Source organism: Lissotriton helveticus, chromosome 10 (genome assembly GCF_964261635.1).
Source record: "Lissotriton helveticus chromosome 10, aLisHel1.1, whole genome shotgun sequence".
NCBI lineage: Eukaryota > Metazoa > Chordata > Amphibia > Caudata > Salamandridae > Lissotriton > Lissotriton helveticus.
Genome location: NC_136071.1, coordinates 1,218,089,675 through 1,218,111,215, shown reverse-complemented (window position 1 = coordinate 1,218,111,215; position 21,541 = coordinate 1,218,089,675). Strand labels below are relative to the sequence as shown.

General features: G+C 58.2%; 1 protein-coding gene across 2 annotated transcripts in view; it reads right to left on the bottom strand.

Moving 5' to 3' along the window:
• LOC144784981 (NACHT, LRR and PYD domains-containing protein 3-like) overlaps window positions 1–21,541 on the bottom strand; it is a 220,492-nt gene that overhangs the window by 39,148 nt on the left and 159,803 nt on the right. The window lies entirely within an intron of this gene.

Sequence of the window (21,541 nt, the reverse complement as noted above, 5' to 3'; positions counted from 1 at the left end):
AGTTAACGACACAGGAGGCAGCCGTATCGACTGTCCTCCCTTGGACATCTGAACATACACTTAGTTTCAATGAGTTAAAGAAAGCTTTATGTCAAGCTCCAGTTCTAGCAACACCGAACTACAGTAAGCCTTTTACACTTTTCGTCACAGAACGCGAAGGTACAGCATTATCTGTTCTTACACAAGATCAAGCAGGACAATACAAGCCCTGTGCTTATTTTTCGAGCACATTAGATCCTGTAGCCCAGGCTCTGCCTGCGTGCCTCAAGTCAGTTGCAGCCACAGCACTAGCTATCAGACAAAGTGATTCCATAGTGTTAGGACACTCCCTGACAGTACAAGTTCCACACTCCGTGGAAGTTCTTTTAAACCGAACACAGACTCAGCACTTGACAATTGCACGTTTAACAGGTTATGAATTGACACTGTTCCAGCCACACATAGAAATCAGACGCTGCAACGTTCTAAATCCTGCTACACTGTTACCGTCAGTTAATTCGAATCCTGCCACACACGACTGTGTGGAAGTAGTTAATATTATGACAAAACCAAGACAAGATCTGACAGATATTCCATTACCAGATCCAGACCTGACACTTTATGTGGATGGTTCATGTATGAGAACAAATACAGGAGAACTAGTAGCCGCGTATGCAGTGACTACTGACACTGAAGTTATTGAAACACACCGTATTGACACTCTGTCCGCTCAAGCAGCAGAGCTAGTTGCTCTGACCCAAGCCTGCATACACGCCAAGAATCTGAAAGTTAATGTTTACACAGACTCACGTTACGCATTTGGAGTCGTACACGACTTTGGAGTGCTCTGGCAGGAGAGAGGTTTCATGACTTCTCATGGAACCAAGATTCAGCATGGTCTCCTTATTCAGGCTCTGTTAGATGCTATACATTTACCGACATCTATTGCTATGATGAAGTGCAAAGCACATACGAAAGTTACTGACATTATTTCCCAAGGTAATGATCTAGCAGATCGCACAGCCAAGCTTACAGCACAGACACCAGACATTCCAGTTAATCCAACACAGACACCTACTCCAGATCCGACTACCTGTATGACAGTTAAAGACCCTACTCAAGATGTCATAGATATCCAGTTACATGCTACTCCCGATGAAATCAAGAAATGGTCCGAACAAGGAGGGGTCCAGACAGATCAAGGATGGTTAACGAAGGGTAGAACCACATGGTTTCTCCCCGACTCTATGGTTCAAGTCATTATCAATACCGCACATAGTCCAGCACATTTAGGAGAAAAAGCTATGTTAGACAGTATCCAGAACATTTGGTTCAACAAGCATTTACGAGCTGCAGCCAAGCAGAAAGTGCGTACCTGCATGATATGTTGCCAGTTTAATCCAGGTAAAAGTGTCCCGGTGGAACAAGGTGGATTCCAGCCCCCTGACCACCCTTTTGAAGTCCTCCAGATGGATTATATTCAGATGGAGCGATGTCGAGGTTTCAAGTATGTCCTTGTAGTTGTATGCGCTTTGTCCAGGTGGACAGAGGCATATCCAGTCCCAGATTACACAGCCGCGACCACTGCCAAGCAGTTGGTTCGTGAGTTCTTCCCCCGTTATGGACTCCCTAGAGTCGTATATTCTGATAACGGCCAGCCATTCTCATCTGAGTTGATGAAACATGTTTCCCTTTTGTTAGGGTACCAGTGGAAGTTCCATTGTGTACGCCATCCTGAAGCAGCTGGTCTCGTAGAGAGACATAATCAGACCCTGAAAATCCGAATTGCAAAAGTCTGTCAAGAGAAAGGTGTGGACTGGCTAGTAGCTCTGCCAGTTGCTCTGTTCTACATGCGCATGGTCGCACATTCCAGATCAGGTCTGTCCCCGTACGAGGTCGTATTCGGCCGCCCCCCTAACATGTGGGGTACACCTAGACCCCGAAGTATTACCGATGTTTCAAGTAATATGCTGACAGATTACCTAGCTTCCTTGATGTCTGCCCTCAACTCTTGTCGTTCACAGGTTGCTGCCGCATTTCCAGACAATACCGAGGTGGCACCGCATGAAATCGTTCCCGGATCCATGGTCCTAGTGCGAAACTTTGATCGTTCAAGTCCGCTGGAGCCTCGCTGGAAGGAGCCCCGACAGGTCCTCTTGGCCACCCGTACAGCCGTGAAGTTGGAGGGACGAAAAGGCTGGGTGCATCTTTCGCACATCAAAAAATTTTATGGATTGAAACCAGTTTCAAAGAACATTTCCGAGCATTTAAAAGACTGCCAAAGTACTATTCTTAAGGACTGTCCCGCAAAAGACATTGCTACGAACCCTTCCCTGTTAGAGAAAACTCCGCAACAGGAGTATAAACTTAAGTTAAGGTCTAGTAAAATAAGTCAGCCAGTTTGATTGTCTAAGTCCTCCCCTAGGTGAAACGGTTAGACCGGTTTCTGACATGTATAAAATAGACCCCCATAGTGAGAGAGTTAGTCAAAACTCAATCCGATGTATCGTTTTTCTAAGTTTCATATTATTTCTCAGTGTTATGATTTCCTGCACCAGTTATGCATTTTATCTGTATTTTCCAGTTTCTCATGTAAATAAGTCTTCTAATGTTACAGTAGAGCACACGTTTAGTGATCTGCCTCCTCATGAACTCTCTTATCGCCTCGCTATGCGTAACAATTCTTTTATCCGCATGTTACATTATTCACACCAGACCAGCAATGCCACTAATTGTTGGGTGTGTGGTCGACTCCCCCCTTTCCAGACACCGAAGGGAGTTCTACCACTCTTTCCGTATCCCTTTTCACATAATGGTTCGTGTGGAGCATGGTCCACGTTAACATCATCCTCAACAGATATGTCTTTTCTTAACAGTACATGTTTCCCAGACAAGCAAGGTCTTCCCCACAGAACAGGGTTAGATCTCGAAAACGAAGTTTACAATTTAGGAAATTATTCTTCGAATTACATGGTCCTGAATGTTCAGTCTGATACTACTCCAGACTTACCTGCTATTTCAGTACTACCAGTCAAAGGCGAATTATGTGTTAGAAATTATGGTTCCATACATGTAGGACATAGTGATTGTACTACTATTGTCAAATATAGTGACAGTGGGAAATCTATTTTCAAAGCTTCACGTCATTCTTATTTTATTTGTGGTCAAACTGCATATGTTCGTCTGCCCCTCGATTGGGAGGGAACCTGTTACATTGCCTTCCTACTGCCACCTGTTTTCCTAGCTTCATCTGATTATCACAGAAACACACGTCTAGTACACATTAGACATAGAAGGGAGTCCCCGATTGTCGATTATACTGAAACTGCTCTAGAACAATATACAGATTTCAATAGAGGTTTCTTCTTCTTTATAGGACCTATCCAGAATAGTAAGTTAATTCGTAGGTTAACCAGAACCCTCGAAGCCGTAGTGAATGAGACTGCCTCTGCCCTAGGTAATTTAACTGAAGAGCAATCTGCTATGAGATTTGTCGTGCTCCAAAATCGTCTCGTCCTTGACGTCATCCTGGCCGATAGGGGCGGGGCATGTAGAGTCATCGGATCTAGTTGCTGCATTTTCATTCCTAATAACGCGCCGTCTGTTTATTCAGCTATAACCAGACTTCATAAAATTGCCCATCTGTTACACCAAGATCCAGGCACCTGGACATGGTCCGGTTGGTTCTGGAATATAATTTCCGCCTGGGGATGGAAAGTATTGTCATTTCTGGGTATTACAGTAGCAATCATATTCAGTTGCTGCCTCTGTATACAATGTGGCCCTGCGATTTGCGGCATTTGTGCTACCTCTTGTATTCCTAGTCCCAAGCCCCGTTCTAAATCCCGTTCCAAGAAAATTCGAGACGAGCAAATGATACTGTATGAAATGATAGATGGTATCATGAATATTGATGTTTCCTGATGGAAACGTAGTGACAAGGAGGGAATGTGGAAAAGTAAATTTTGCCATGTTCTGTGTCCCTACGCGTCCTCCATCATATGTTATCTGTGCATGATTAATATGCATATGTATTCCCCATGTTCGATTAAAGACGCAATTACAGTTGTGTCCATCTCTAGTATGCCAGTTTCCAGTTCTCGTGAATACTACGAATATCAGGCCTATGTAAAGTCACGTTGCCACGTTTCTCAGTATGCACGTTATTTCATTGTAAAGTCCCCGTTTCTAGGCCTCAAAAGGGCCCGGACACTAGATTCAGCTCCTGTCTCCTGAGCCTCGCTGAGGAGCGATACAGCCCCCACCTGTATCCTCGACCCTTCACTTACTTCCTGCCTCGCAGTGCCCGGCTCAGCCTGGCTCTGCCTCTGAGTCTGCCAAGAGTATGTTATGATTCTAGTTATCAGTCCAGCCCTCCTTCTCTGCATTCCTAAGCTACTGAATCGCATCAATAGTTTCCGTCATTGTCTAGCCTTTACGTCTCCATGTAAGAGAAATACTGCATTTAATGGTCATTTAATATTCTTCATCACGCACTACATGTAGAATAATGCATGCTCCAGTCTTAGAGTCTGTTAGCCTTTACCCCGATAACTTTTGGATTCTATCAACATGTTCTCTAAACATCAGATACTAGATACTGTTTAGGTACATGTCGCCCTGACTCTCCAGACTTCAGTCTCTGCTCCTAGCACAGAGTTCATAGCCCCCAGCTTCTCCTAGTAACACGTCATTGTCAGTTTGCGCGCACCATTAGGTTAGAGGTCCCGGCTCCTTAGGTAGCCCCCTCCATGTTTCCGCCCCATTTATGACATATTCTGTTACGTTTACATCACATGTCTATGTATACGCCTCTTGTTACACCCACTTTCACCCTTATCTTTCACGACTGCTATTGACCACACCTACTGCTCCGCCTATCGTATGTATTGTAATGCAACTGTTTTTAGTATATATGTTCGTGTATTGTTATTAAATGTTAGCGCGCTCATCCCAGATCCTGCCCGGCAGCTGTCGGGGCCCCCCTGTCAAGCGCTGCCATCCTATTCCTGTGCAGGTTGTCCTGTTCCTGTCCTTATGCTGTATTAAACCTGCAAACTCCTACTACCTCGAATCTTGACTCTTATTTATTGAGCTATCTGTTATTGCTATGCCTAGTCAAACCTAGATCCGGTGTTATTTATTTATATACCACACAGTGATGGACTCCTCGGTGCCCAGGAATGGCGTTCTGGGCCCCTTGCTCTGGCCACAGGGGGAGGCGATGGCACCCTGTGCAGTGATGGACTCCTCGGTGCCCAGGAATGGAGTTCTGGGCCCCTTGCTCTTGCCACAGGGGGAGGCGATGGCACCCTGTGCAGTGATGGACTCCTCGGTGCCCAGGAATGGAGTTCTGGGCCCCTTGCTCTGGCCACAGGGGGAGGCGATGGCACCCCGTGCAGTGATGGACTCCTCGGTGCCCAGGAATGGCGTTCTGGGCCCCTTGCTATGGCCACAGGGGGAGGCGATGGCACCCTGTGCAGTGATGGACTCCTCGGTGCCCAGGAATTGAGTTCTGGGCCCCTTGCTCCGGCCACAGGGGGAGGCGATGGCACCCCGTGCAGTGATGGACTCCTCGGTGCCCAGGAATGGCGTTCTGGGCCCCTTGCTCTGGCCACAGGGGGAGGCGATGGCACCCTGTGCAGTGATGGACTCCTCGGTGCCCAGGAATGGAGTTCTGGGCCCCTTGCTCTGGCCACAGGGGGAGGCGATGGCACCCCGTGCAGTGATGGACTCCTCGGTGCCCAGGAATGGAGTTCTGGGCCCCTTGCTCTGGCAACAGGGGGAGGCGACGGCACCCTGTGCAGTGATGGACTCCTCGGTGCCCAGGAATGGAGTTCTGGGCCCCTTGCTCTGGCCACAGGGGGAGGCGATGGCACCCCGTGCAGTGATGGACTCCTCGGTGCCCAGGAATGGAGTTCTGGGCCCCTTGCTCTGGCCACAGGGGGAGGCGATGGCACCCCGTGCAGTGATGGACTCCTCGGTGCCCAGGAATGGCGTTCTGGGCCCCTTGCTCTGGCCACAGGGGGAGGCGATGGCACCCTGTGCAGTGATGGACTCCTCGGTGCCCAGGAATGGAGTTCTGGGCCCCTTGCTCTGGCCACAGGGGGAGGCGATGGCACCCCGTGCAGTGATGGACTCCTCGGTGCCCAGGAATGGAGTTCTGGGCCCCTTGCTCCGGCCACAGGGGGAGGCGATAGCACCCCGTGCAGTGATGGACTCCTCGGTGCCCAGGAATGGCGTTCTGGGCCCCTTGCTCTGGCCACAGGGGGAGGCGATGGCACCCTGTGCAGTGATGGACTCCTCGGTGCCCAGGAATGGAGTTCTGGGCCCCTTGCTCTGGCCACAGGGGGAGGCGATGGCACCCTGTGCAGTGATGGACTCCTCGGTGCCCAGGAATGGAGTTCTGGGCCCCTTGCTCTGGCCACAGGGGGAGGCGATGGCACCCTGTGCAGTGATGGACTCCTCGGTGCCCAGGAATGGAGTTCTGGGCCCCTTGCTCTGGCCACAGGGGGAGGCGATGGCACCCTGTGCAGTGATGGACTCCTCGCTGCCCAGGAATGGAGTTCTGGGCCCCTTGCTCTGGCCACAGGGGGAGGCGATGCTACCCCGTGCAGTGATGGACTCCTCGGTGCCCAGGAATGGCGTTCTGGGCCCCTTGCTCTGGCCACAGGGGGAGGCGATGGCACCCCGTGCAGTGATGGACTCCTCGGTGCCCAGGAATGGAGTTCTGGGCCCCTTGCTCTGGCCACAGGGGGAGGCGATGGCACCCCGTGCAGTGATGGACTCCTCGGTGCCCAGGAATGGAGTTCTGGGCCCCTTGCTCTGGCCACAGGGGGAGGCGATGGCACCCTGTGCAGTGATGGACTCCTCGGTGCCCAGGAATGGAGTTCTGGGCCCCTTGCTCCGGCCACAGGGGGAGGCGATGGCACCCCGTGCAGTGATGGACTCCTCGGTGCCCAGGAATGGCGTTCTGGGCCCCTTGCTCTGGCCACAGGGGGAGGCGATGGCACCCTGTGCAGTGATGGACTCCTCGGTGCCCAGGAATGGAGTTCTGGGCCCCTTGCTCTGGCCACAGGGGGAGGCGATGGCACCCTGTGCAGTGATGGACTCCTCGGTGCCCAGGAATGGAGTTCTGGGCCCCTTGCTCTGGCCACAGGGGGAGGCGATGGCACCCTGTGCAGTGATGGACTCCTCGGTGCCCAGGAATGGAGTTCTGGGCCCCTTGCTCTGGCCACAGGGGGAGGCGATGGCACCCCGTGCAGTGATGGACTCCTCGGTGCCCAGGAATGGAGTTCTGGGCCCCTTGCTCTGGCAACAGGGGGAGGCGACGGCACCCTGTGCAGTGATGGACTCCTCGGTGCCCAGGAATGGAGTTCTGGGCCCCTTGCTCTGGCCACAGGGGGAGGCGATGGCACCCCGTGCAGTGATGGACTCCTCGGTGCCCAGGAATGGAGTTCTGGGCCCCTTGCTCTGGCCACAGGGGGAGGCAATGGCACCCCGTGCAGTGATGGACTCCTCGGTGCCCAGGAATGGAGTTCTGGGCCCCTTGCTCTGGCCACAGGGGGAGGCGATGGCACCCTGTGCAGTGATGGACTCCTCGGTGCCCAGGAATGGCGTTCTGGGCCCCTTGCTCTGGCCACAGGGGGAGGCGATGGCACCCTGTGCAGTGATGGACTCCTCGGTGCCCAGGAATGGAGTTCTGGGCCCCTTGCTCTGGCCACAGGGGGAGGCGATGGCACCCTGTGCAGTGATGGACTCCTCGGTGCCCAGGAATGGAGTTCTGGGCCCCTTGCTCTGGCCACAGGGGGAGGCGATGGCACCCCGTGCAGTGATGGACTCCTCGGTGCTCAGGAATGGCGTTCTGGGCCCCTTGCTCTGCCCACAGGGGGAGGCGATGGCACCCTGTGCAGTGATGGACTCCTCGGTGCCCAGGAATGGAGTTCTGGGCCCCTTGCTCTGCCCACAGGGGGAGGCGATGGCACCCCGTGCAGTGATGGACTCCTCGGTGCCCAGGAATGGCGTTCTGGGCCCCTTGCTCTGGCCACAGGGGGAGGCGATGGCACCCTGTGCAGTGATGGACTCCTCGGTGCCCAGGAATGGAGTTCTGGGCCCCTTGCTCTGGCCACAGGGGGAGGCGATGGCACCCCGTGCAGTGATGGACTCCTCGGTGCCCAGGGATGGAGTTCTGGGCCCCTTGCTCCGGCCACAGGGGGAGGCGATAGCACCCCGTGCAGTGATGGACTCCTCGGTGCCCAGGGATGAGGTCCTGGACCCATTCCCTGGAATTGAGGGAGTGCACCCTCACTCCCTCGGGCCCATCCTCTCGCCAGGGATGTGGTTGTGGGACTCGCTGCTCCCACAAGGACAACAGCCCTTAACTCAGGACCCATTGAACAGATAGCCATCATCTTGGTCTCCTTTTGTGGTTGTCTGACAGCACAACGCGGGCTATTACCACGAGTGCCATTACAACGCTGTTTTTACAACGCAAGCTGTTACAACGGCTTGCGCTGTAAGCGCTGGATAGTGGAATAGTTTAATTTTCTATTCCAACTCCAGCCCACGTTACAGTAAGGAAGGTGTTGGAATAGAAAAATAAACTATTCTTTGTCCAACAGCGCCCTCCAGCGCAAGTCGTTGAAACGACTTGCGTTGTAAAAGCAGCGCAGTAATGGCAGTGTGTGGTAATGCCCGCGTTGTAAAGGCTGTTCCCCCCTTTTGCTTCTGGTAGCGTGCCCCTGCCACCTGCAGGATTTTCTTCAGGCCTTCTGGCCTCAAAGGTGGACAAACTTTGCAGGCAGCGGGCTCCCTGCCCCAGCCTTTTGCCTTGTTTTCTCCGGGTCTTTTTTCCGTGCGCACAGCGCAGTCTGTCCCCCAATGGATCGTCGGGAGGTGCGAGGCGGATCAGCGTCCTTGGTCCTGGGTGCGCCCCACTAGTCCTGGAGCCAGAGGGCAGTCAGGGGTTCCTCCTTCCAATTGTCCACAGCGGATCTATCCAAGTCTTGTGTCCAGCAGAAAAGCACAACTAAGAGGCAGCTTCTCCCCGTGCAGGACCTTTTAAGTGGGGGCAGGGGAGTGTCGTGCAGGGCTGCACCTCGGGCCTATCCTGATGGTGCTCATCACCTCTCCACCCTGCTCCCAACATCCCTCCACAGTCTTCGGGGACAGCTTAAGATGGCGTCACCCTAGAGTCACTTGACACTTGTGCTCTGGGGTTTTCAGCTCCACCCCTCACTGACATCACTGCCAGGGCTTTCCCTCAGCAAACCTTAAACTCAGCCCCCCCCATGCCCCCCTCCCCGTCACCCTCGCTCTGGTTTGGCTCCAGAGGTCTGGGGGCAGAAGCTGCGCCCGAAGGCAGCCTGTCCCATAGGGGAAGAATGGAGTGACGCTGCAGCCAAACAGGAACGCACACTGACTATCCTTACACGAGCTCACCCGCATTATAAGGCCTTGTCATCACAAGCCTCAGATTTAAAGGGGATGGAGCCGCGGTGACCTTTCAACTCACCTCGAATAACCAATCAACACCACAGCTAACAGATCCATCACCAAACCATGAACTTCAAACCTTTCCTGTCTCCATGCTCTGTCCCAGTGCTCCCTCGGTCTCTGCTCTGTCCCAGTGCTCCCTCGGTCTCTGCTCTGTCCCAGTGCTCCCTCGGTCTCTGCTCTGTCCCAGTGCTCCCTCGGTCTCTGCTCTGTCCCAGGGCTCCCTCGGTCCCAGTGCTCCCTCGGTCTCTGCTCTGTCCCAGTGCTCCCTCAGTCTCTGCTCTGTCCCAGTGCTCCCTCAGTCTCTGCTCTGTCCCAGTGCTCCCTCGGTCTCTGCTCTGTCCCAGTGCTCCCTCGGTCTCTGCTCTGTCCCAGTGCTCCCTCGGTCTCCGCTCTGTCCCAGTGCTCCCTCGGTCTCTGCTCTGTCCCAGGGCTCCCTCGGTCCCAGTGCTCCCTCGGTCTCTGCTCTGTCCCAGTGCTCCCTCAGTCTCTGCTCTGTCCCAGTGCTCCCTCAGTCTCTGCTCTGTCCCAGTGCTCCCTCAGTCTCTGCTCTGTCCCGGTGCTCCCTCGGTCTCTGCTCTGTCCCAGTGCTCCCTCAGTCTCTGCTCTGTCCCAGTGCTCCCTCGGTCTCTGCTCTGTCCCAGTGCTCCCTCGGTCTCTGCTCTGTCCCAGTGCTCCCTCGGTGTCTGCTCTGTCCCAGTGCTCCCTCGGTCTCTGCTCTGTCCCAGTGCTCCCTCAGTCTCTGTCCCAGTGCTCCCTCAGTCTCTGTCCCAGTGCTCCCTCGGTCTCTGCTCTGTCCCAGTGCTCCCTCAGTCTCTGCTCTGTCCCAGTGCTCCCTCAGTCTCTGCTCTGTCCCAGTGCTCCCTCGGTCTCTGCTCTGTCCCGGTGCTCCCTCGGTCTCTGCTCTGTCCCAGTGCTCCCTCAGTCTCTGCTCTGTCCCAGTGCTCCCTCAGTCTCTGCTCTGTCCCAGTGCTCCCTCAGTCTCTGCTCTGTCCCGGTGCTCCCTCGGTCTCTGCTCTGTCCCAGTGCTCCCTCAGTCTCTGCTCTGTCCCAGTGCTCCCTCAGTCTCTGTCCCAGTGCTCCCTCAGTCTCTGTCCCAGTGCTCCCTCAGTCTCTGTCCCAGTGCTCCCTCAGTCTCTGCTCTGTCCCAGTGCTCCCTCAGTCTCTGCTCTGTCCCAGTGCTCCCTCGGTCTCTGCTCTGTCCCAGTGCTCCCTCGGTCTCTGCTCTGTCCCAGTGCTCCCCCAGTCTCTGCTCTGTCCCAGTGCTCCCTCAGTCTCTGCTCTGTCCCAGTGCTCCCTCGGTCTCCGCTCTGTCCCAGTGCTCCCTCGGTCTCTGCTCTGTACCAGGGCTCCCTCGGTCCCAGTGCTCCCTCGGTCTCTGCTCTGTCCCAGTGCTCCCTCGGTCTCTGCTCTGTCCCAGGGCTCCCTCGGTCTCTGCTCTGTCCCAGTGCTCCCTCAGTCTCTGCTCTGTCCCAGTGCTCCCTCAGTCTCTGCTCTGTCCCAGTGCTCCCTCGGTCTCTGCTCTTTCCCAGTGCTCCCTCGGTCTCTGCTCTGTCCCAGTGCTCCCCCAGTCTCTGCTCTGTCCCAGTGCTCCCTCAGTCTCTGCTCTGTCCCAGTGCTCCCTCGGTCTCCGCTCTGTCCCAGTGCTCCCTCGGTCTCTGCTCTGTACCAGGGCTCCCTCGGTCCCAGTGCTCCCTCGGTCTCTGCTCTGTCCCAGTGCTCCCTCGGTCTCTGCTCTGTCCCAGTGCTCCCTCGGTCTCTGCTCTGTCCCAGTGCTCCCTCAATCTCTTCTCTGTCCCAGTGCTCCCTCGGTCTCTGCTCTGTCCCAGTGCTCCCTCGGTCTCTGCTCTGTCCCAGTGCTCCCTCGGTCTCTGCTCTGTCCCAGTGCTCCCTCGGTCTCTTCTCTGTCCCAGTGCTCCCTCGGTCTCTGCTCTGTCCCAGTGCTCCCTCAGTCTCTGCTCTGTCCCAGTGCTCCCTCAGTCTCTGTCCCAGTGCTACCTCAGTCTCTGTCCCAGTGCTCCCTCGGTCTCTGCTCTGTCCCAGTGCTCCCTCAGTCTCTGCCCCAGTGCTCCCTCAGTCTCTGTCCCAGTGCTCCCTCAGTCTCTGTCCCAGTGCTCCCTCAGTCTCTGCTCTGTCCCAGTGCTCCCTCAGTCTCTGCTCTGTCCCAGTGCTCCCTCAGTCTCTGCTCTGTCCCAGTGCTCCCTCAGTCTCTTCTCTGTCCCAGTGCTCCCTCAGTCTCTTCTCTGTCCCAGTGCTCCCTCAGTCTCTGTCCCAGTGCTCCCTCAGTCTCTGTCCCAGTGCTCCCTCAGTCTCTGTCCCAGTGCTCCCTCAGTCTCTGCTCTGTCCCAGTGCTCCCTCAGTCTCTGCTCTGTCCCAGTGCTCCCTCGGTCTCTGCTCTGTCCCAGTGCTCCCTCAGTCTCTGCTCTGTCCCAGTGCTCCCTCGGTCTCTGCTCTGTCCCAGTGCTCCCTCGGTCTCTGCTCTGTCCCAGTGCTCCCCCAGTCTCTGCTCTCTCCCAGTGCTCCCTCGGTCTCTGCTCTGTCCCAGTGCTCCCTCAGTCTCTGTCCCAGTGCTCCCTCAGTCTCTGTCCCAGTGCTCCCTCAGTCTCTGTCCCAGTGCTCCCTCAGTCTCTGTCCCAGTGCTCCCTCAGTCTCTGTCCCAGTGCTCCCTCAGTCTCTGCTCTGTCCCAGTGCTCCCTCAGTCTCTGCTCTGTCCCAGTGCTCCCTCGGTCTCTGCTCTGTCCCAGTGCTCCCTCAGTCTCTGCTCTGTCCCAGTGCTCCCTCGGTCTCTGCTCTGTCCCAGTCCTCCCTCGGTCTCTGCTCTCCCCCAGTGCTCCCTCGGTCTCTGTCCCAGTGCTCCCTCAGTCTCTGTCCCAGTGCTCCCTCAGTCTCTGTCCCAGTGCTCCCTCAGTCTCTGTCCCAGTGCTCCCTCAGTCTCTGCTCTGTCCCAGTGCTCCCTCGGTCTCTGCTCTGTCCCAGTCCTCCCTCGGTCTCTGCTCTGTCCCAGTGCTCCCTCGGTCTCTTCTCTGTCCCAGTGCTCCCTCGGTCTCTGCTCTGTCCCAGTGCTCCCTCAGTCTCTGCTCTGTCCCAGTGCTCCCTCGGTCTCTGCTCTGTCCCAGTGCTCACTCGGTCTCTGCTCTGTCCCAGTGCTCCCCCAGTCTCTGCTCTGTCCCAGTGCTCCCTCGGTCTCTGCTCTATCCCAGTGCTCCCTCGGTCTCTGCTCTGTCCCAGTGCCCCCTCAGTCTCTGCTCTGTCCCAGTGCTGTTGGACCCGGCCTCATGGCGTGGTCCTACCCCTCCCGCATGGCGGGCCCAGGACAACATCAGCCCTCCTCCGGACCTCGGGCGGCCCCTTCGGCCCGACCCTGCACGCCCCAACACCACAGATCCGGCTACCATCCCGGATCCCCATCATCGGCCTGACCCCAGCGTAGGCCCATCACGACCGAAGCACGAGGCCGTGCCCGACTCCATCTTGGGCCCACCACGTCACGACCACGTGGCCTCGGCCCAAGCCTCGGCCCCAGCGAAGCCCAGACATCGAGGCACCAAGATCCACCCAGGTGGTCGAGTGGCCACTCGACAGATCCCGGAGGGAGAGGAGTTTCGATGGCCCTCCAGCCGTCCCCGGACGCCTGGTATCGATCACCCTCCGGCCTCCCTGGGCGCTGGCTCCACCCCCCTGCTGGGTGTCTGGACACCATCATCCCGGCCCCTCTGGCCCCCAGGCGCGAGGGTCCGGACATCAAAGGACCTCCGTCCTATATCTGGGCCAGCCCCGGAGTAGGACGCCAGTTGTATCCTGGACTGGAAGCCCTGCTGACGCTGTCACGGCCGACACCAGACGAACTCATCCTTCCTGTAACCTGAACCATCTGAGAGCCTGCTGGCGCTGCCGCGGCCTACCTTGCTGAACCACCTGAGAGCCTGCTGGCGCTGCCGCGGCCTACCTTGCTGAACCACCAGAGAGCCTGCTGGCGCTGCCGCGGCCTACCTTGCTGAACCACCTGAGAGCCTGCTGGCGCTGCCGCGGCCTACCTTGCTGAACCACCTGAGAGCCTGCTGGCGCTGCCGCGGCCTACCTTGCTGAACCACCTGAGAGCCTGCTGGCGCTGCCGCGGCTCGAACCTCTCGGAACCCCCCAGCTCGAGGATTGAGAGCTGTGCGTAGGGTATCCCTTCCTCCACCCAGAGTAAGACTGTCCCGCTACCTTACCCTCCTGGTCCGAGACTTTACGGATCCCTCGATTCAGCTGTATATATTGCCAAGAACCCTCAACCGTTATTACTTATAAAAGCTTGAGAACTTGACCTCCTGTGTGGTGTCCGTTTGTAGTGTTGTGGTTACTCTGCTGTACGATCCTAGGAGGGGCCCTCATTCAGGAGGCCTCTCGGCAACGCTCGGCTGCTTCTCGACAGAGGGGTTGACCTAGGGGTGGTCAGTCAGACATCTTCTGCCTCCCCCGGGCCGCCTTTCTAACATTGGTGGCAAGCGCCGGGATCTGAGCCCACGCAGATCGTACAGAGAGTGAGTCACTCGCTACCCAGAAAAACCCACTGCGACCATGAGCACAGAATTCCAGAAGGAGAAAATGGAAGACTACAGTCACAAGGAGCTGAAGCAATTCTGCAAAGATCTAGGCATCGCTACCACTGGCTTAAGCACCAAAGAGGATTTCAAATCGGCCCTGCAGGCCTGGGTGGACGCCGGTGAGGCGCCACCTCCGAGTGAAGATAACCCGGGCCCGGACGGAGGCCCGGAGGCTCAGCTGAACCCAGCGGGAGAGAGACCCGCAAACCCAAACACGGGCCTCTCCCACAAAGACGCCCGAGAACGAGAGAGGAACCGGATCCACGAGCTGGAGCTTGCGCGACTCAGACAAGAAGGAGAGATCCAACTGGCAGAAAGGAAGCTAGCCCTCGAGCAGCTACGGCTAGAAGGAGACCTAGAAGAAAAGCGAAGACAAAGAGACCTCGAGGAGAAGAAACTCCTGCTCGAGCACGAGCGCGTCCTCAAAGAACTAGAATTTAAAGCCAAGGCAAACGAGACTGCCACCTCCGGGGGTAAGACCTCACCTCCCCCGGTAGACACAAAGGTGCACATACCCAAGGATGTCGTCAAAGAGTACTATAAGAACGACGACATCCAGCAGTGGTTCAAAGCTTACGAGGTCGCCATGGCCGCCCATCGAGTACCCCTCAGGGACTGGGGTGCCGGCCTGTGGGGGTAGTTTATCAACGAAGGGAGAGACGCCCTGCTGGAGCTCCCTGATACCGAGAGGACCTCGTACGAGCACATGAAGACCGCCCTCCTCACTCGCTACGGACTCACCCCCGAGATGTACCGGCAGCGATTCCGAGACTGCAAAAAAATCCCCGGTACCACATGGGTGGAATACGTGAACTATTACAGTCGAGCCTTCGAGGGGTGGACTCGGGGCTGCCAGGTCACCACCTACCAGCAGTTAGTCGACCTCATTCTATGGGAACACCTGTCCAATAACTGTTTCGTCGAACTCCGGCAGCACCTCCTCGACAGCAAATTGACTGAGCCCTGAAAACTCGCCGTCGAGGCAGACCGATGGGCGAGCACCCGAGTTCCCCGGAACACGATGGGAGATTACGGCCGGGGGTCCCCGGGGAACCACCGACCACGAGGTGGCGGAGTAGGCCAGAGCCGGGGTCGAGACGCCCCCCAGGGGTCATCCCCTACCTCCACGTCGCCAACCCTGGGCCGGAGAGGGGGCCCCCCAGCCAGGCCGGGGCCCCGCCCGAACGTTACGTGCCACAGATGCCAGCGACAGGGTCATTATGCGAATGACCCCCTCTGCCCGATGAACCAGCGACCCGGCACCACCGGGCCCCCAGCCCGCCAGATCGCGGCAGCTGCCCTAGGTGAAGAAAGAAGTGAGGAAGAGGACAACGACCACGAGCAGGCCGAGTGGGAGCCCGCCGCCATGACCTTAGCCTGCCTGGGTACTCACGACATGATCCCCCGAGGGCCGATCCCCGGCAACACCCAGAAGTACCGCCAGTGGGTCACCATCAATGGTCGCCGGACCGAAGCCCTCCGTGACACTGGGGCCAGCGTGACAGCGGTCCGCTGCCATCTGGTGACCCCGGAACAGATCCTTCCTAACGTCCTGTGCCCAGTCCGATCCGCAGATAACTCCGAAACTATGTGTCAGATGGCCCGCATCCCCTTCGAGTGGGGGGGAGTGTCGGGCGTGCTGAAAGTAACTGTCCGCGACGATGCCCCCGTGGACTGCCTCCTTGGGAACGACCTGGAAAGTTCCCCATGGGCTGGCGTCGAACGAAGAGAGCACCTGGGGATGCTAGGCCTTCCCGAGTGGGTCTGTGCGACCACCCGCTCCATGTCCGCCCGAGCCTCCGCCCCGGCGGTGGAGGCTCCAACAGAGGAGCCAGAATGGCCCGCACCTCCACCACCCATCGTCCCCGAGGACGCCGACACCGAGCCCGGCCCCCAAGGGCCCGACCAAGAAGGTCTCGCCGAGCTCAACCACCTCCCGGAACTCGCTCAATGGCGCCAAGAAGGTGGCCCTACCCGCGAACAGTTCCGGCAGGAACAGAAAACCTGCCCCTCCCTCGAGGGGATGCGACAGCAAGCCGCTACGCAAGCCGCTGGAGACCCCGCGGGGTCCCACTGGGTCTACTGGGACAACAGCCTCCTTTACAGTGAGCAGAAGATTGCCGAGCTAGGGGCCGGCCGGGTGCTGGTTGTACCCCTCCGGTTCAGAGACTTCCTCCTGAACTTAGCACATGATGTGCCCCTCGCCGGGCACCTGGGGCAGGACAAAACTTACAGCCGCCTGGTGACCCATTTCTACTGGCCAAAAATGCGCACTGATGTACAGAACCACTGCAGGACCTGCCCGACCTGTCAAGCCAGCGGGAAGAGCGGGGGGAAAGTCAAAGCCCCGCTCCAGCCGTTCCCTGTGGTCACCACCCCCTTCGAGCGAGTGGGAATAGACATCGTAGGGCCCCTGGACCCTCGCACCTCGCAGGGGCACCGCTTCATCCTCGTCCTGGTGGACCATGCCACCCGCTATCCTGAGGCCATCCCCCTCCGAACCATCACGGCCCCCGTGGTGGGCCGAGCCCTCATGAGCATCTTCTCCCGAGTCGGCTTCCCCCGAGAAGTCGTGAGTGATCGGGGGTCCAACTTCATCTCGAAGCATATGCGGTCCCTATGGCAACAGTGCGGGGTCGCATATAAGTTCACCACCCCGTATCATCCCCAGGGAAATGGACTAGTGGAACGCTTTAACAGGACACTGAAGGGAATGATCAAGGGCCTAGAAGAGCCCCTCCGGCGCAAATGGGATGTCCTGCTGCCCTGCCTCCTGTTCGCCTACCGAGAGGTACCCCAGAAATCCCTGGGGTTCAGCCCATTCGAACTCTTGTACGGACACCCGGTTCGAGGCCCCCTTAGCCTGGTCAAGGAAGGCTGGAAGACAGCAGTTCGAGATGCCCCACCGGATGTCTACCGGTACCTGCTGACACTCCGCAACCAGACTCGGAAGTTCAGGGAACTTGCCGAGGCCAACCTGGAGGCCAGTCAGGAGGAAATGAAACGCTGGTATGACCAGAACGCCTCGTCCATCGAGTTCGAGCCGGGCCAGCAAGTCTGGGTCATGTCCCCGGTTGAACCGTGTGCCCTCCAGGACAAATGGACGGGGCCCTTCAAGGTGGTGGAGCGCAAGAGCCCCGTCACCTACCTGGTAGACATGGAGTCCCCCAGGAACCCCCTCCGGGTTCTACACGCTAACCGGCTCAAGCTGCACTTTGCACACACTGAACTGAGTCTGCTGCTGGCGACCGATGACGGAGCTGAAGACGACTCCGAGCCACTACCAGATCTCCTCAGCACCACCGAGAAAGACGGCTCCTTCGAAGGGGTCCGGCTCTCCTCTACCCTGACCCCAGAGCAGCAACAAGACTGCCGGAAGCTGCTGGGGCAGTTTGCGGATCTGTTTTCCCTCACGCCGGGGGTCACCCGGTGGTGTGTCCACGATGTGGACACCGGAGACAGCCCCCCTGTGAAACAACGAGCTTTTCGAGTGCCCGACCGGGTTCGGGCCTGCATCCAATCCGAGGTGGCCAAGATGTTGGCCCTGGGGGTAGTCGAACCCTCCAACAGTCCCTGGGCCAGTCCCGTTGTTCTGGTCCCGAAAGTCGCTTCCCCCGGAACAGCGCCCGAGCTCCGGTTCTGTGTTGACTACCGAGGACTGAATGCAGTCACCAGGACCGACGCACATCCCATCCCCAGGGCGGATGAACTGATCGATCGCCTAGGGGCCGCCAGATACCTCAGCACCTTCGATCTCACGGCGGAGTATTGGCAGATCGGCCTTACCCCTGGCGCACAAGAGCGATCGGCCTTCTCGACGCCAGATGGCCACTATCACTTCAAGGTGATGCCCTTCGGCATGAAAAATGCGCCGGCCACCTTCCAGAGACTAGTGAACCAGGTGCTGGCCGGACTAGAGGAATACAGCGCCGCCTACCTAGATGACATTGCGGTGTACAGCCTTCACTGGGATGAGCACCTGTCCCACCTCTGGGAAGTCCTGACGGCCCTCCGGCGGGCCGGACTGACAATCAAAGCCAGCAAATGCCAGATAGGCCAAGGGTCCGTGACCTATCTAGGACACCAAGTGGGGAGCGGTCAAGTAGCTCCCCTCCAACCAAAGGTAGACGCCATCCGGGCCTGGGAGCCCCCCGGTCACCCAGACCGCCGTCCGAGCCTTCCTGGGGCTCACCGGATACTATCGGCGATTTATAAAAGACTACGGGAGCATTGTGGGGCCCCTCACCGAACTGACCTCAAAGAGATTACCCCAGAAGGTGCACTGGACCCCGGCGTGCCAGACAGCATTTGAGACTTTAAAGACTGCCATGTGCACCGCCCCTGTGCTCCAGGCCCCCGACTACAGCAGAGAGTTCGTAGTCCAAACCGACGCCTCGGAGCACGGCATCGGGGCGGTCCTGTCACAAGTTAACCCCGAAGGAATCGACCGGCCTGTGGCCTTCATCAGCCGACGCCTCCTGGCAAGAGAACAGAGGTGGAGCACCATCGAGAGGGAAGCCTTTGCCGTGGTGTGGGCACTCAAGAAGCTCCGGCCTTACCTCTTCGGCACCCACTTCCGAGTCCAGACCGACCACCAGCCCCTGCGTTGGTTGATGCAGATGCGGGGAGAAAACCCGAAACTGCTGCGCTGGTCCATTTCTCTGCAGGGGATGGATTTCACTGTGGAGCATTGCCCCGGCAACGACCACGCCAATGCCGACGGCCTGTCCAGATTCTTCCGCCTCGGCGAGGAGAATCCCCAAGAAAATGGGTGACTCTCCCATGCCTTCAGCTGGGGGGGACGCGTGTTGGACCCGCCCTCATGGCGTGGTCCTACCCCTCCCGCATGGCGGGCCCAGGACAACATCAGCCCTCCTCCGGACCTCGGGCGGCCCCTTCGGCCCGACCCTGCACGCCCCAACACCACAGATCCGGCTACCATCCCGGATCCCCATCATCGGCCTGACCCCAGCGTAGGCCCATCACGACCGAAGCACGAGGCCGTGCCCGACTCCATCTTGGGCCCACCACGTCACGACCACGTGGCCTCGGCCCAAGCCTCGGCCCCAGCGAAGCCCAGACATCGAGGCACCAAGATCCACCCAGGTGGTCGAGTGGCCACTCGACAGATCCCGGAGGGAGAGGAGTTTCGATGGCCCTCCAGCCGTCCCCGGACGCCTGGTATCGATCACCCTCCGGCCTCCCTGGACGCTGGCTCCACCCCCCTGCTGGGTGTCTGGACACCATCATCCCGGCCCCTCTGGCCCCCAGGCGCGAGGGTCCGGACATCAAAGGACCTCCGTCCTATATCTGGGCCAGCCCCGGAGTAGGACGCCAGTTGTATCCTGGACTGGAAGCCCTGCTGACGCTGTCACGGCCGACACCAGACGAACTCATCCTTCCTGTAACCTGAACCATCTGAGAGCCTGCTGGCGCTGCCCCGGCCTACCTTGCTGAACCACCTGAGAGCCTGCTGGCGCTGCCGCGGCCTACCTTGCTGAACCACCTGAGAGCCTGCTGGCGCTGCCGCGGCCTACCTTGCTGAACCACCTGAGAGCCTGCTGGCGCTGCCGCGGCCTACCTTGCTGAACCACCTGAGAGCCTGCTGGCGCTGCCGCGGCCTACCTTGCTGAACCACCTGAGAGCCTGCTGGCGCCGCCGCGGCTCGAACCTCTCGGAACCCCCCAGCTCGAGGATTGAGAGCTGTGCGTAGGGTATCCCTTCCTCCACCCAGAGTAAGACTGTCCCGCTACCTTACCCTCCTGGTCCGAGACTTTACGGATCCCTCGATCCAGCTGTATATATTGCCAAGAACCCTCAACCGTTATTACTTATAAAAGCTTGAGAACTTGACCTCCTGTGTGGTGTCCGTTTGTAGTGTTGTGGTTACTCTGCTGTACGATCCTAGGAGGGGCCCTCATTCAGGAGGCCTCTCGGCAACGCTCGGCTGCTTCTCGACAGAGGGGTTGACCTAGGGGTGGTCAGTCAGACATCTTCTGCCTCCCCCGGGCCGCCTTTCTAACAAGTGCTCCCTCGGTCTCTGCTCTGTCCCAGTGCTCCCTCGGTCTTTGCTCTGTCCCAGTGCTCCCCCAGTCTCTGCTCTGTCCCAGTGCTCCCTCAGTCTCTGCTCTGTCCCAGTGCTCCCTCGGTCTCCGCTCTGTCCCAGTGCTCCCTCGGTCTCTGCTCTGTCCCAGGGCTCCCTCGGTCCCAGTGCTCCCTCGGTCTCTGCTCTGTCCCAGTGCTCCCTCGGTCTCTGCTCTGTCCCAGTGCTCCCTCGGTCTCTGCTCTGTCCCAGTGCTCCCTCGGTCTCTTCTCTGTCCCAGTGCTCCCTCGGTCTCTGCTCTGTCCCAGTGCTCCCTCAGTCTCTGCTCTGTCCCAGTGCTCCCTCGGTCTCTGCTCTGTCCCAGGGCTCCCTCGGTCCCAGTGCTCCCTCGGTCTCTGCTCTGTCCCAGTGCTCCCTCGGTCTCTGCTCTGTCCCAGTGCTCCCTCGGTCTCTGCTCTGTCCCAGTGCTCCCTCGGTCTCTTCTCTGTCCCAGTGCTCCCTCGGTCTCTGCTCTGTCCCAGTGCTCCCTCAGTCTCTGCTCTGTCCCAGTGCTCCCTCGGTCTCTGCTCTGTCCCAGTGCTCCCTCGGTCTCTGCTCTGTCCCAGTGCTCCCCCAGTCTCTGCTCTGTCCCAGTGCTCCCTCGGTCTCTGCTCTGTCCCAGTGCTCCCTCAGTCTCTGTCCCAGTGCTCCCTCAGTCTCTGTCCCAGTGCTCCCTCAGTCTCTGTCCCAGTGCTCCCTCAGTCTCTGCTCTGTCCCAGTGCTCCCTCAGTCTCTGCTCTGTCCCAGTGCTCCCTCAGTCTCTTCTCTGTCCCAGTGCTCCCTCAGTCTCTTCTCTGTCCCAGTGCTCCCTCAGTCTCTGTCCCAGTGCTCCCTCAGTCTCTGTCCCAGTGCTCCCTCAGTCTCTGTCCCAGTGCTCCCTCAGTCTCTGCTCTGTCCCAGTGCTCCCTCGGTCTCTGCTCTGTCCCAGTGCTCCCTCAGTCTCTGCTCTGTCCCAGTGCTCCCTCGGTCTCTGCTCTGTCCCAGTGCTCCCTCAGTCTCAGCTCTGTCCCAGTGTTCCCCCAGTCTCTGCTCTCTCCCAGTGCTCCCTCGGTCTCTGCTCTGTCCCAGTGCTCCCTCAGTCTCTGTCCCAGTGCTCCCTCAGTCTCTGTCCCAGTGCTCCCTCAGTCTCTGTCCCAGTGCTCCCTCAGTCTCTGCTCTGTCCCAGTGCTCCCTCAGTCTCTGCTCTGTCCCAGTGCTCCCTCGGTCTCTGCTCTGTCCCAGTGCTCTCTCGGTCTCTGCTCTGTCCCAGTGCTCCCTCGGTCTCTGCTCTGTCCCAGTGCTCCATCGGTCTCTTCTCTGTCCCAGTGCTCCCTCGGTCTCTGCTCTGTCCCAGTGCTCCCTCGGTCTCTGCTCTGTCCCAGTGCTCCATCGGTCTCTTCTCTGTCCCAGTGCTCCCTCG